Here is a 14,451-nt window from a genome sequence, read left to right as displayed (position 1 = left end):
ATATGCGTGTTTTTGGGAGGCCTGAGAGGGGGAAGCACTTTGTGTTAAAAGCAATTTACAGAGAAAGAAACTCCTCCCCATATGCTCACACCCCTAGATGTGGCAGGTGCAGATAACAATACCCATGGACAACAAGAGAAAGAAGCACATCTTTGGTTTGTGGAAATGGGAATTCCACCTCACTACAACAGTCAATGATAGAGCACAGAGATTGTTCCAACTTTCATCCTAGGACAGCTGGATGAAGGAGTGTGAAACTTCATAATTAGACTCTTGCTTATAATCAGAATGAAAATGTCTGTAAATTAAATCAGCAATTTCAGCTTCCCAAAGTAGGGCGATAAAAATTTTTATGTAGTGAAATCCCATCAGTTTGCTCATGATGATTAATACTACTCAGAAGATAAAAAAAAAGAATATTATTTATTTTACTTAAATATTTGCTTTGACTGGAGTACAATGCATAACAAGAGTCATCATTGATTGGCCCTTCAGTGGACATCATGCCAAAGAAATAAAGGATTTCTGACAACAAAGTTTTAGTAGACCTTTCAAAAAAATACTACATTTAAAAAAAAATCCCCTATAAATAGCTATTGTAAATGAAAATAAAATTGAAGTTGATAAGTGTAGTGCAGTATTTCATGAACTCAGAAATTCTTTGCATATTTTCAAAACTTGCAGACATTTGAAATATTGAAAAAAAAAGATGAACTAAAAAAATCTAGTAGGATACAAAAAAGTATTTTTATACTTTTTATGCTACCCTTTACTGTTTCCTTCAAAGGACAGTAGCATAATGCAAATATTTTTATGTCTTTTTGTCATTCAGATGCTCTATAGATAGAAGACACACTTGGATGTTATTCTGCTTTGACAAGATTTCAAAATCTGCATGAGAAAACAAGGTTGGAACCAGAACTTCCGCAGCTTCATGCAGATACAGACTAAGAAAGACTATCAAGAAAGAACATCTAAAAGGTCTTCTACTCTTTAGAAACCTCGGAACTGACATTTCTTGCTCCCTCTTCCCTTCACTTAGCGCAGAAAAAGCAAACAAATAGAATAAAATTACTTTTGCCAAGAATGAGTACTGAATTGCAAACCTCAATACATTTTTCTCCCTTCTGTACATAATCAAGAAGCCATTTGTTCTGCAGTAAAAGCTGCTTGATACATTGCCTCAAAAGCACTGCAAGGAAGGCTGATAACACACTTCACCATTTTAGAGGCAGCAGGGACTGCACATGCTCAGTGCCGCTATCACCTAGGAAACAAATGATTGCATCTTATTTTTGGCATAAGGCTGTAGGTGTAGGAAAGATCTGAAATTCGCTCCCACACAGAGCTGAACTCATTCCTCATGATGCCAATGGGAGCACTGAGCGGAGCCGTGGAAGCACCTCCTAGTGGCAGCCAGGGAACCACCCACGGGCACTAGACATGGCATCAGGGCTCCTCGCCGCGTGAATTCCCCAGGAACAGGCTGTTCTGGCCGGCAGAAGGCACAAGTCAGGCCAGGCAAACATAAGAGGCTCTTTGGAGCTGAAGATCTCCACATGAAATCTGTGAGGGACCCAGAAGTAGCACGCATCAAGATGTAGAAGCATTCAAATGGGTTTTAATGAAACAATTAATTTAAGTGCTCTTCAGAAGTTGATGTAAATTGCCTCTGCATCAGAGCATTACAGCAGGAGGCTTAATATATTGATAGATTTTAAGGCCAGAAGGAACCATTATGATCATTTAACCTGACTGCTTGCATAGCACAGGTCAGACACTCTCACCCGAAATTCTGTAAGTAAAGCCCATAACTTTGGATTAAGCTAGAGCATCTCTTCCTGAAAGCCTTCCAAACCTGATTTAAAGAATTTTAATAACAGAGAATCCATTGCAGCCCCAGATAAATTGTTTAATGGAATATTATCATAACTCTTAAGGGTTTGCCTCTTATTTTTAATCTTCAGTTTCCAGATTATTACCCACCATTATTTTTCAAGCAAGCAGTTTGCAATATAATTGCAACCTACTTGGAAAGAGCTTGATTGTGAGATCTTGAGCAGCCTTGATGAACACAAAATATGTACATGTAATTGCCTTTCCATCCTTTCTTCTTTTTCTCTGAAGAGTCACCTTTATAATGTTTCTAGGATAGATAAGCATATCCTTACCTTTGTTGGGTAGATCAGCATCATTCTTTTCAGCTTTTACATGTAAATATTTGCCATGAAAAACATAGCTGTCAGGAAATAAACCTTTGGTTTCATTCTGCTGTCATTATGCAGGATTTTCCTAAGAAGGGAACATCTGTAAAGCACTATAGGCATAAATTCATATGGAAATTGGTGTTTTACAGTGCCTTTCTGCAGGGACATGTTTACTGAATAGTTTACTGCACCCAGCTTTAAGAAAAATGAGCTCCTGTAAGATTATTAATGCACTACATGTTCCCTTTATCCCATATTACACAGCTACCTCTCTCTCTAGACACATCCGGAGTGCAAAATGATATTTCATTGTAACCTTAACACACATATGTGCAACCTCACCAACAGCAGGAAAGAACACTAGTGATTTATACCCAGAAAGGAAATGAGAATGACCTCTTCTAGAGGGATGCTCAATAAAGGGAATGATATAAAAATGGTGATTTCATTAAATCTGACAGGGTAATACCAATATGTGCCATTTAACAGTCTAGTCTGCTACCATAATGGCTTGCAGCATTCATGCTATCTGTACTGTGATGGTTTATCTGCTAGCACTAAGATTAAGTTTTTCTTGTGTCTGTGCAGTGCCTGGCAGAACAAGGCCCATGGTTAGGGACTCATGCATGTTATTATAGCAGAAATAAGAAATGCTAACCATAGTTCACTTCAATGGGACTCAGTGTGCCCATATGGTCTGTCCATATGGAGCTGATTTCAGAATGGGTTTCTGTATGTGCAGAGCCTTACTGGTTCACAGACAAAAAGATGAAACTTTCAATAAGGAAAATAAGTATAGAATAAAAAGTAAACCTGATGGACAGAGGCCATAATATTATTTTTCCTTTCAAATCTCACAAATGAAAAAAAAAGACAAAAATAGCAACAGAGAAATTTAAATCATAACTGCCTAGATTTGAGATGCTCATTAATTATGTATACCACTTTGCATCACACAATGTTAACACTGTAACCAGGATGTATGCTGGGAGAATTAATATCTAAAAGCAATGATTGTGTGGGGGGAAGCTGCTTCTTTTTTGAGCAAAATAATGGATATCTCTATGCCAGCCTGATAATGCTTCACAGGTTATAGACTACTGCTTGGTAAGCTGAGGTTAATATGATCATGTAAAAATTCCATGTCCCAAGACATCTGTGAAATTATTTCATCCTCACAAAGGGCAATGCACACAAATCAATGTTAATTGCAACATTCATATTTTTGATGTAGTCAAATGCATTTAAAGCTTGATGATAATAAACTGAAATCAGCAAAGTGAATGTAGCAAGATGCAGCCGAGACAAGGATCATGTGATAAGAAAGGAGAACATTTCTAGCATCAAAGTCACTCCTTTGGAAGACTCTGTCCATGGAAAACAGCTTGACCTCTCTCCAACACATCTACTATTGCAAACAACTTTTCACAGAGGCTGTATAACATGCTTGCCAGAAATCCTGCTGCTTCAGAGCTAGGTCTATGATGAAGCACACCACAAAATGAAGATAAAATATGGCATTTTTTCTTGAACAAAAATGGCTTGTCATGATTTAAGGCTGCAGAACAAATAACTCTGTAGGTAAATTTGAAGAGGAATGGGTGTATGGATCACAGACTGTCTCTGCAGCCTTTATTAACATTACTGTGAATTTTTGTACATACCTAACAGAGTAGCAGACCCCGGTAGCTCCATGCTAGGACTGTATTTACTCCTATAATTATTCAGTTTTGCTCATTTTCATTTTGACATCCTGAAGCCACTGTTTACAGAAAACTGTTCTATTTTTTCTGCTTTTTCTTTATTGTAATTATGTTGAGTGTGTGTAAGACTGAAATCAAGTCACACACTTTTTTTTTCCTCACTCAGATTTTCTTCCTACTCCCTTGCCTACAAGTTGCTTAGTGAAATTATTCTGGAGGTTTTGTCCTTTACATGCAGCTTTCATAAAATATCACTTTTTGTGTACAATTGCTCCAGAACATGCCAACTCTTTCCTGCTCCCAGGCTTTTCAGCCCATTCCTGCAGTCCACTAGAAGCTTACTGGGCTACGGGGAAGGAGTATGTGAAAAACACTACATATATTGCGTGCATATACATTGTAATAAATTCAGGACTGACACAATATTTTTATTGAGTTTTGTAGTTATATTATTTAATCTCTTGTATACTCTCTGCCTTTGTAAAGGAAATGGATTGTAAAATTACTCCTCTACAGTAGCCAGACTCATAACGTGTATAAAGTGAAATGATTTATTACACAGGACACAATACTTTAAGACTGGAAGTGTCACTTTGTAATTAAAGTGTCGGAACAGCTGGGATGATTTATAAGGGTGATATAATGAAATTATTATTCTGAGGTTTGTCTGTTTCTTGTAAATTTTGTCTACTCCTGGCATGTGCATTAGTTGTGTGGCATTAATAGCATGGGCTTTCCAAGCATAGTTTCAGGGATTCATGTACAAAAAATTAATGTATAAATCTTTGAAAATCAGATTAGCAGGATAAAATAATGAGGCCATTGTCAAAATAAGAATAACAGCCAGACTTCTCAATGTATTAATTCTCTTTTGTAGGGCTCTGAAGAAATAGCACAGGTCCAAATGTGCTATGCTTTACACATAGCACTAACTGTACAGATTCATTTCACCCAAGGGAGTCCTCTCTGCAGCAAAGGCTAAAAGCATTAAGGACATGGCCAAGCAGAGGGAAATTTGAGTCCTCAAATGGTGATACTTATTGCTCACATTTTGCTTCAAAGCCACACAGGTAAACGCATTCAGCCTGCCTAGTTTCCTCAAAGGTTTTCAAGCTCTACTGTGAACCACTGTTTCCTGCAGATAAACTCCAGTTAAAGGTGGATGTAAATGTAACATTCAATCAATGTTTGTTATCACAATATGCCTTTTGGAAACCAAGATTATTTTTTATTAATTGTTAGCATGGTTTTGTGACTAATAAGACAAAAGTTACCATGGCATTATTTAGTAAGATTGTTTTTTGCAACAGGACTCCCTTGAGATGCCTCAGTCTATTTCATCAACTTTCTGTCTGCTTTGTCCAGAAGGTACCAGTCTGCCTCCTGGTCTCTCTCCTAGTCCACTCCATCTGAAATGTTTCAAATATCTATCTCCAGAGACCTGAACTAAGTCTCTGTCTCACTTGTCACACATCCATGAAGGCACCTGCTTGCAGGTAAATAAATGGATGCATCTTACTCCCAAAATAAACTTTATCTGCCAGAAACAATTTGATTTTTAATTAGTTTCACCCTTTTCTTTGACAAGGCTACACAAAACCTTTACATTACAAAAACAGACTTTGCAAGGAAATGTCAAAATAAAGCTGTTTTCATTTGAAATTTAGCAATTTATGAAATATTTTGCTCTTATGAGTTTTCCTCTTGTTCTGAAGCCAGATTGTGCCTCTTCAGATGTTTGAATAGATATTTAAGAGAAAAAAAAGGACAGTTTTTCATTAATAAATATAGGTTTGATCACTCTAAAACAAAAGCAAATTGAGCTTGAAATTGGCCAAATGCATAAGAGGAAATTAAGACGAATGGAGATTTTGTTTGAGAAATTTTACTAAAATACGCAAACTTTTCATTTAAAAGTGGAATGTCAGGCTATCTTTCAAAAAACTTATTAAAATCTTTAGAGAAATAATTTACAAATGAAAAATATAATGGTTCGATTTTTTTTTCATGAGAAACTGATTCTCTGTTTCTTTTTCCCTTGATATACAGGGTTTGGGGCTTTTTTTTTTAGGAAAAGTGGAAGAAGAAAACTAAACTGAAGACATTTATAATTACTATTATTCAACTCAAACTCCAACTCCAAATTTAATACCTATTTAAGTAAGATCAGGAATGAGGATCCTCAGTGTTCTCTATATTGCTGCATTTTCAGATGAAAGCCTTTCTGCTTCCCACATTTTAATTGTTCTGTACCCTTATAAAATATGTGCTGCAATATTAAGGAAACTCTGAAAATTTAGTGGGTTTAAAGTTTAAAAAACTGGCAATACAGCTATTATTTTAACTCCTCCATTCCAAAGAAGTATATGGCAGATGCAAAACCTTCCTTAAATGTCCTGATTATTCTTTGGTTTTTTGCAAAAAAATACAATTTTTTAAAAATTTGACTAGGCACATTTTTTCACACACTGTTAAACAAAAAATTAATTCTTTTCATTTATTGTTTTTAATGACAAGCAGCATTCTATATCTTGCAAGATTTAATATTTTCTCCCAACACTGTCCTTCACAATTATTTCTATTGTATTAAAATTTGAAATTTCTGTAATATTTTATTTCTGCTAAAAATATTTTTGTTAGTTAAGGGTTTGAAACACAAAATGAATTGATTACTAATAAAACAAACCCTCTGAATTGTTAGATTTTCACAGTTTATCAAAATACAAATTGGTTTCTGAGTCTCCAAGGATTTTTTTCCTTCATATTTCGAGATTCTTTTAAAATTGGGTGTTTGTCCCTAGGAAAATAATCTGGTAAACACAGATTATTCTGTATATGTAGCTACAATATTTGGTGTAATATACCACAACATCTTTATGTTTAGCAATACACTCACACACACACACACACACACACACACATACATATATAGTGTGTTGCAGATTCCCTTAACAATAAATAGGTGTTTATAGAATGCATTTCAGATCCTTATGATGTAGATATCTGAAAAGGCCATACTGATTGCAACTAAAAATCATCCATTTCTCCGCTTTGATCATAAAAACCTGGACTGACATACTCAGGTGCATAGTTTTGCAGTGTTATTTTTACATGGTAATATTTGAAAGTGAAAAATGTTTAACAAGTAGTTACCCCAAAAGCTGGGGCATTCAAAGTTATTAGCCTTTAAGAATAAAAAAAACGTGTTATTCATGCCTTGTAATCAAAAAGGAGCAGGGAGAAGTCAAGGAATGAAAATAACATGCTGGAAGACTTTTATAATAGAATTCAGCATGAAAACCTTCAGTGTTAATTCTCAGCAAGGAAAAGACTTGAAATCAGTCCAGGCATGAATATGAGCTTGGCACTCTCTGTGATATCCTCTTTGTTTGTTGTTTCCATAGAAATTGCATTTCAAAGTCAACATATGTACAGACTCCTTTAAATAGTTCTGCTTTACATCTTCAATGCTATTTTTCTAGAAAGGGAGAAATACTCCATGTCATGTATTTGCTCATATATCTGGTAATGGTGAACTTTCCTTTTATTTGTAGGAAATATACAGTTCACTGTTAGAAAAGCTACTTATCTCCTACTGTTATTTCTATTTCAGAAGGTTGTCTAGAAATATAATAAAAGTTACAAAACAACTGATATTGCAGGAATTACTGTTCTTTGATTTATCTGTATTTTGAAGAGTATAGGTGGCATAGCTCTCATTTAAAAATTAGAGAATTTATCCAGCCTATTTCTTTGTAAGGATGGTTTTGTAGAATTAATGTAAACTTATCAGTACAGCTCAAAAACAGATAGACAAGTTCATTTTTCTGATAGATGCCTTTGGCAACTCTATCAGCAACTCACTCAGGGATGTTTGTGTTTCTGTTTTCAAGAGGTAGGAAAATCTTTCAGTGAAGATGAATTCAAGCCAGTTCCGTACAGGGGAGCAGCACATTACACCTTGGCTGGGCTCAAGGACTGCTCTGGTTTGCCCTGGGGACACAATGCATGGTTAAATGTAAGGTTAAATCACCTTTCTTATGTCTCAACCTGCTTCAGATGTCTGCATCTGGGCTGGTTATCTTGTCTTTTCTTTCTAGTGATGGAGAGAAATTGCCCCCTTCTGAAAGGGATTAAGCTGAATTATCACGGTCATCTGTTTCAGCGTGAAATGACTGGACATGTAGGACACAAGTCGAAGGGTACTGCAATCAGCTTTCTTCTGCATTATGTTCATGAAAATTAAATTTATTTATCATTTTAAGTTTTGAAACATTTATCAAACACATTAAAAAGAGGTTTTGTGTGGCAGCACAGGGCTGCTTTGTTTGTCTCCATTTCATTTTCTTTATCTGAGAATTAAGGCAAAATACATATTTATATACCATGCCAATACATTAACCATTTGCAGTTCTTTAGATGACATAAAGTATTTAAAGTCCAAGATGTTACACAGAGAAACTTACTGATCACACTGAAATCAAATGCATGCAAGGACAGTTTAAAAAACAAACACAATTACAAAGTCACCTGTGAAAGTAACTGTCATAAAAAACACCTCTCACCCGAATTGTAAGGCCCACCAAATATTAAGAAGTCCAGCATTTTTCAGGCACTCAAACAGAAAAGAGGATATTTGCCCTCATGAAATGAAGGAAGTCCCAAAAGTAGAGCAGAACTGACACTTACTTCCAGTTCTGGGAGATCCCAAAATATCAGACCTAGAAAACTTGAGACATGACTTCATATAGAAAGGCTACAGGCAAACATTTTTAGGAATTTCTCAGCTTTGCATCTTTCGATGGTGGAATCTGATGTGGCATTTGTGCCAGTGTTTGCTTTTAATAATCACTTGCAAAATACTAATAAAATACTGAAAAACCCCAGATTCCTCAAGAAAGCATTCATACAAAAGACATTGATGTCCCTTCTCTTCATTGGTATCTTCTTATTTTTGGTGTAAGGGGCAATTAAGAGTAACCATATGTAAGTTGGCAGTAATTTTCACACTCTAACTCACTTTCAGTCCTTCTTTCAATCTGCATTTATCACTCCTTAGTGGTGAAGAGATATTTGGTCATGCTTTGGCCAGGCATGTGCTATCAGGATGCACAATATTGCCCTGCAGCTCCCGTGTGCTTAAATGAATTTTACCTGACATAAGACTAAATGTGGCTTTGTTATTTGTAAGTGGAAGATCAAGTTCAAAATAAAGTTGGCAGTACTTAATTCTAGATCATCCCAAAATTCACTAGTGTACACAAAGCTTCCAGCAAAACATTTTCTGTGCCTGACAATGAACTCAATTTGAGAAGTGTAGCAATTTATTGTTGGTGTGTCAGTCCATGTCTGTGGTGTGCAAAAGCCCAACTTTGCATCAGTGCAAGTGAGCATATGCACACAAAATAGAATCCTTTAATTTATAATGTAGCTAAATATTCCTTGTAGGGAGATAAACATGTTATGTCAAGCATATCTGAAGATGAGCAAATGGGTGACAAAAGACCCTGGCATAAGCATGAGGGCTTTTAGTATTTTTATATCATCACAGCCGAATCATAGTGATCAGAACCCAATCAGTCATTTGCAGTTTCTGAAATTAACCTTGCTACCCAAGGTTTTCAAAATTTTTATGTGATTTGGGATTTTTTTGTTGAAACCATACTCTAATAAAAAGGTTGAAATGGTAAAATTGCTTAGGCCAAGTCCATCTCAGATGACCAGGAACAATTTAAGATTAATTTAGCCATTTAAATCACAAGAATCTCTTACACTTATGTCAGAAGTATTAAACATATTACTTCCTAAAGTTTTTGATTTATATTATTTAATACCTTAGTACCTTGCACAACTGATGCATCACTTGCTTTCTAAGCTATTTATTTCTGGAATATTCTAATCTTTGTTCTCTGGCCTGGGGAGAAGAAAGGAATTCCAGGAACACACCTGGTCACTCCTTTCTTTCAAATGTTTTTCTAGGTGCATTAAATCTCCCAGAATGTATAACTTGTGTACAAATAATGTTTACAGTATTCATGCGAATAGCCTCAACAATATCTGCTTTGTTACCCACAAAATTGTTAGGCTTTTTTTTTTTTTATTCCAAATCTTTGCTTTTTCTTCTGAAAAATTGAAAGCAGGCTTACCTTTTCAAATTTATAAAATAAGCTCCAAATCTTTGTATCTTTTGCATTCTAACTGCTTTAAGGATCTTGCTGTCAAATATCAAGGAGTTATATTATATGCACTGTTGTGCAATACAGACCAGATGCCTGGTGACATTTGTGCTGAAGATACCACTGCAATTGGGCAATATTTAATTCGCTTTTGTCATAGGAATGATCAAAATAAAGGACCTTGTTGTCCACTATCCTGCTCCTTCAATGGCCCTTGGCAGATGCACTGTGGATCTGGGAGAAGAGCAAGCCTATACAGTCATTTCCCTGGAGTGATCTCCCTTCCTCAAGGAGTTTAAGCTTCTGAGGCTTGAGGAGCCAGAGATGGTGCATTGATGTTCTATGGTTCTGTGGCTTATTCTTTCCTGAATTTGTCTGGTTAGTTTCTGAACTCATCAAAATTTTCAGCTACAATGAGCATAGCAGCTTAACTATGACTTGTAGGAAGGAAAGATATCTCCTTTTGCTTGTTTCAAACACACTGCACCATAATGGCAAAAAATGAAGGAGGACAATAAGAAAAATCTCTCATAATTCCTCTTCTCTTTGTTGCTCAAAACTGTCAGCTATTATCAGAATAATTTTACACTGGAAGGAGTTTTTCATTTTCCCAGATGCCTAATGTCTTACCAAGACATTTTGTTCTTTATTCAGAGAGTTTGCAGTCTGAGTAATAGAGTTTCCTATCCACTGTTTGCATTGAAGTGAAATTGAATGTCAAGGTCTCATTTATATATTTATTTAGCCATGGAATAATTAGTGAAGTTCTACAAGAATGTAAAATTCAGTATGATTTGATTTTTCATTGCAGTCATTATTTGGCAAGCAAGGGGGTGTGAAATTAGAGACCATATATACAGTCTTTCATGCAGCTGGGTCTTTGAGTACTATCAGACAGTTATGGAAGGTTAATAAGACTTTTTGAATTCTAAACAATGTATGTCTTTTCCCCTTATCTTTCATATGCTGTAGAGAGGTTTAAATTAATAGAAATGTGAGTGGAGCTATTATAGTTATCCTCTTTGTTATCTGCATTTTTTCCCTGCACTAATCTGGGAGTGAAGGACCATGTGATCTCCCCTCTGTAGAGTAGGGGAAGAAGAAGGAGGACACACACCATTCTCCTGTGGACTCATTGGGCTTGCAGGTCATCTCCTTCTTGCTCATTCCAGCACATTCCTCTGTTTGCAAATCTTACAATAATAAGCAGGTATGGAGGTAGCAATCTGGGATTTAGGGAACATTTGTTTCCCACAGCTTTCCTTCTCTCATTGTATCTCATGGAAGATGTCCACATGTTTTATTTTGTAGTCTGTCAGCACAGTTTTATCTGATTGCTCCTTCTACTCGTTCCCTTATAAAGATAAGGGAGTTTCAAGGGAAGAAAAAACTGCAGACTTTAAGAACCCACTAGCAATAACAATCACAAAGTTTTACAGGTTTTCTGAGGTTTCTGTAAGTCTATTCAGCTAAACCTCTTTTCAAACCGAAATGAGGTAAAGCTTACTGCAGGTAAGGATAATACTCAAAGGAAAATCTGAAAGCAGCATATGATATTAATGTCTTCTGCACATATTTTCTTTCCACGAGAACTTGACACATTTAATCACATTTTTTGTGATTTTTTTTTTTAATTTTAAAAGATATTTTGTTGGTGTGTAAAATTCAGGCTCTTTTTCTATTCACAAATTTTTTATTTACCTCAGCAAATCTCTCTCAGATACACTTTAGAAAGACTATAGTATTTTTCTCACCACTTTTGAGTATGTAAAGGATCAATTTAAGAATAAAATAGTGTATGGTTGAATTTCAGAGAAAAAATATGCATTTAAACTGCTTATTTGATGTACTTCTACTTATTAGCAAAAGCTAGGTTTAATGGAAGCCTAGCTGCTCTGGATCCAGAAGAGCTTATATGAGATGACCTCAGCCTCCAAGCATCCCAGCTTACTTATATACCTGCACCTGTCCCAACTGATTCTCTCATTCCTTTTCCAAATTTAGCTTTTTGACACTGCACAGCTATGTTTGCCTTACCACCAGGAGCTGCTGTGACCTGCTCTGTGCTAAATGTCACTCTCATGGTTCTTAATACACTGTTTGATTACCTGTTTTCCAAAGCGTGCACACAGAGAAAACCAACACACAGCTACTAGTAGTTTTTATTCTTTTTCTGTTTCTTTGCAGAGCTGGATAAATGGAGCAAGACAAGTCTGTGAGAAGCACCCAGAGGGCATTTGTTAGATACAGCTGGTTCAGAAGGCAAACCCAGCACCATGGGCAGCCCATGAGGAAGCTTCCTCTGGTCAACTTGCAGAGGAGTCACTGGTATCAGAGGACACTGGAAAGGAGGAGGAAGAGCCTAGACTTTTAACTGCAAGAGTTAAAATGTGTCTCAGCTGTTGAGACACAGCTGTGGGGAACCTGCCATGATGGCAGAGCATGAAGTTTTGCAAGATGAAAGACAGTCCAGGAGAGCTTCAAGAGAGGAAAGACTGGTCTTGTCTCTCCCTTAGTTGTTTCCACCACTAGTTTTGCACAGGATGGATTGCTTGTCTGAACCCTCAGCAGGAAAGTTTCCCTTGGAAGATTAGCAGAACATTAACCAAGAAAAAACATTAATGATTTCCCTGTAGGTCACCGAAAAACTTTCTCTGCTTTCAACCTCAGTGAGCTCTTAGAAGAGACAGGACTTTCCTGAAAGAGCACAATATTATCCACCTAGTTATATCTGGGCCCTGGCCTGCTATCATGGCCACAGGTATGAGCCACATAGTACTCAGAAACTGTTTGACACTTTTCCTCTGAAAGATGATAGGAAAGCATTCAGAGCCACATACCAAAATTTCTACTTTGCCCAGCATGTTTCCAAAAGCCAGAAGTCAGGCTGCCTTTCAGCAAAGACCTGAAAGCAGAGGTGAAGTGTAAGTGTAGTATAACAAAACTGTAGGAAATATTGCTTTAGCATCTTCCTTAGATGCTGTCCTGTCATCATGACTGACAGGTATAATGTAAGTTTTGTGCAGACTGGAGATTGATTGATTGATTGGTATCTATCTATCTATCTATTGGTAAGTAGATTGGTATCTACTTTTCTGCTATATGCTATCTGCAGTCTCTAACAGGAAGAGACTGTCTTTTGCTTTTTGCTAATGTTTTTATACTTTCATTGATTGCATCAGCACCTCTTCTCCCTTGCTTTGGACTACAGATCAATGACATTTTTCTTGCTCCTAGAAGTTGCTTCTAATAATTAGCCTGTGTTTTCATACCCCTCTGAATGTCTGTTTTCTGATGCATTAAGCCTTATCTAGGTATCCCAGTATCAGATCAAAAATAATGTGGCCACATAATAAAAGCATTGAATTGGTAACATTCACTGGTTCACACAATCTGAGTCTGGTTTATCAGACTGAATTTCCTGGATGGTTAATAGACTATCTGTCTTTCCATTTGTTCTCTAATTGTCAAGTGGTCCTTGTGCTTATCAATCTCAAATAACCATTTTTTTCTCTTTTTCTCTAGACAATTTGTATCTCCACTGGTAATTTTGTCTATCCAGCCCTTGTTTCTGCAGTTTTATGCTTGACTTTTAAAGTAACCACAATTAAAATTATTCTCCATTTTCCCATCCCAAGTTTTTTTCCCCACTCAACATAGCCAACTAGACCTAAACCCCCCATGAATTCCTAACAAGCAATTTACAAGCAACACTGAAGGATACTTCCTTCATGGTGCCATCCAGCTATCAGAATTTTTTAAAATCCACTTATATTACTTGATTGCTTCAGTATTATCAGCCCAGAATGGAAATTTCCGTGGCATTTTACAAAAGGAAGACATGATATTTTGAAGATCAGCCCACTCAGCTCCGAAGAAACAAGGAATTAATTTCGTGAGGTAATTGAACCCCCATTCAATGTCGTTGTTTTTACTTGGAATGTTCCTTGTCTTTTTCTACAACCACATCAGAAATCCATAGGCCAATCTCCCTGAAGCTCGGTTTAGCATTGCAGCACAGTGTTGAAAATCTGATCCTAAAGCTGCAAGCATGCCAGCAGGTGAGCTTCAGGAAGATTTCTCACTTCTCTGGGAGTTTTCCTTCTAGTAACTATTGACATCTCTATAAAGCAAGAGGGGTGTGTGCTGCTCCTGAGTCACATTCCTGATTCGAGGCTTCTCATTTTAACCATTGAACAGGGAATTCTGTGGTTAATCAGCTGCTTTGGAAACTCATCATATGACAACTCTCAAGGCTCAGATCCTTCTTTTGTGACACATAAAATCTCATTTGAATATTAAAACAGGGTATTGAATGTATTTGTTTGTATCACTGTCTGCATAAATATATATTTGAGGGCTTTT

This window comes from Agelaius tricolor, unplaced genomic scaffold (assembly GCF_023055355.1).
Source record: "Agelaius tricolor isolate 1412-34295 unplaced genomic scaffold, bAgeTri1.0.p SCAF_9, whole genome shotgun sequence".
NCBI classification, from domain to species: domain Eukaryota; kingdom Metazoa; phylum Chordata; class Aves; order Passeriformes; family Icteridae; genus Agelaius; species Agelaius tricolor.
Note: the sequence above shows the minus strand (reverse complement) of the source record.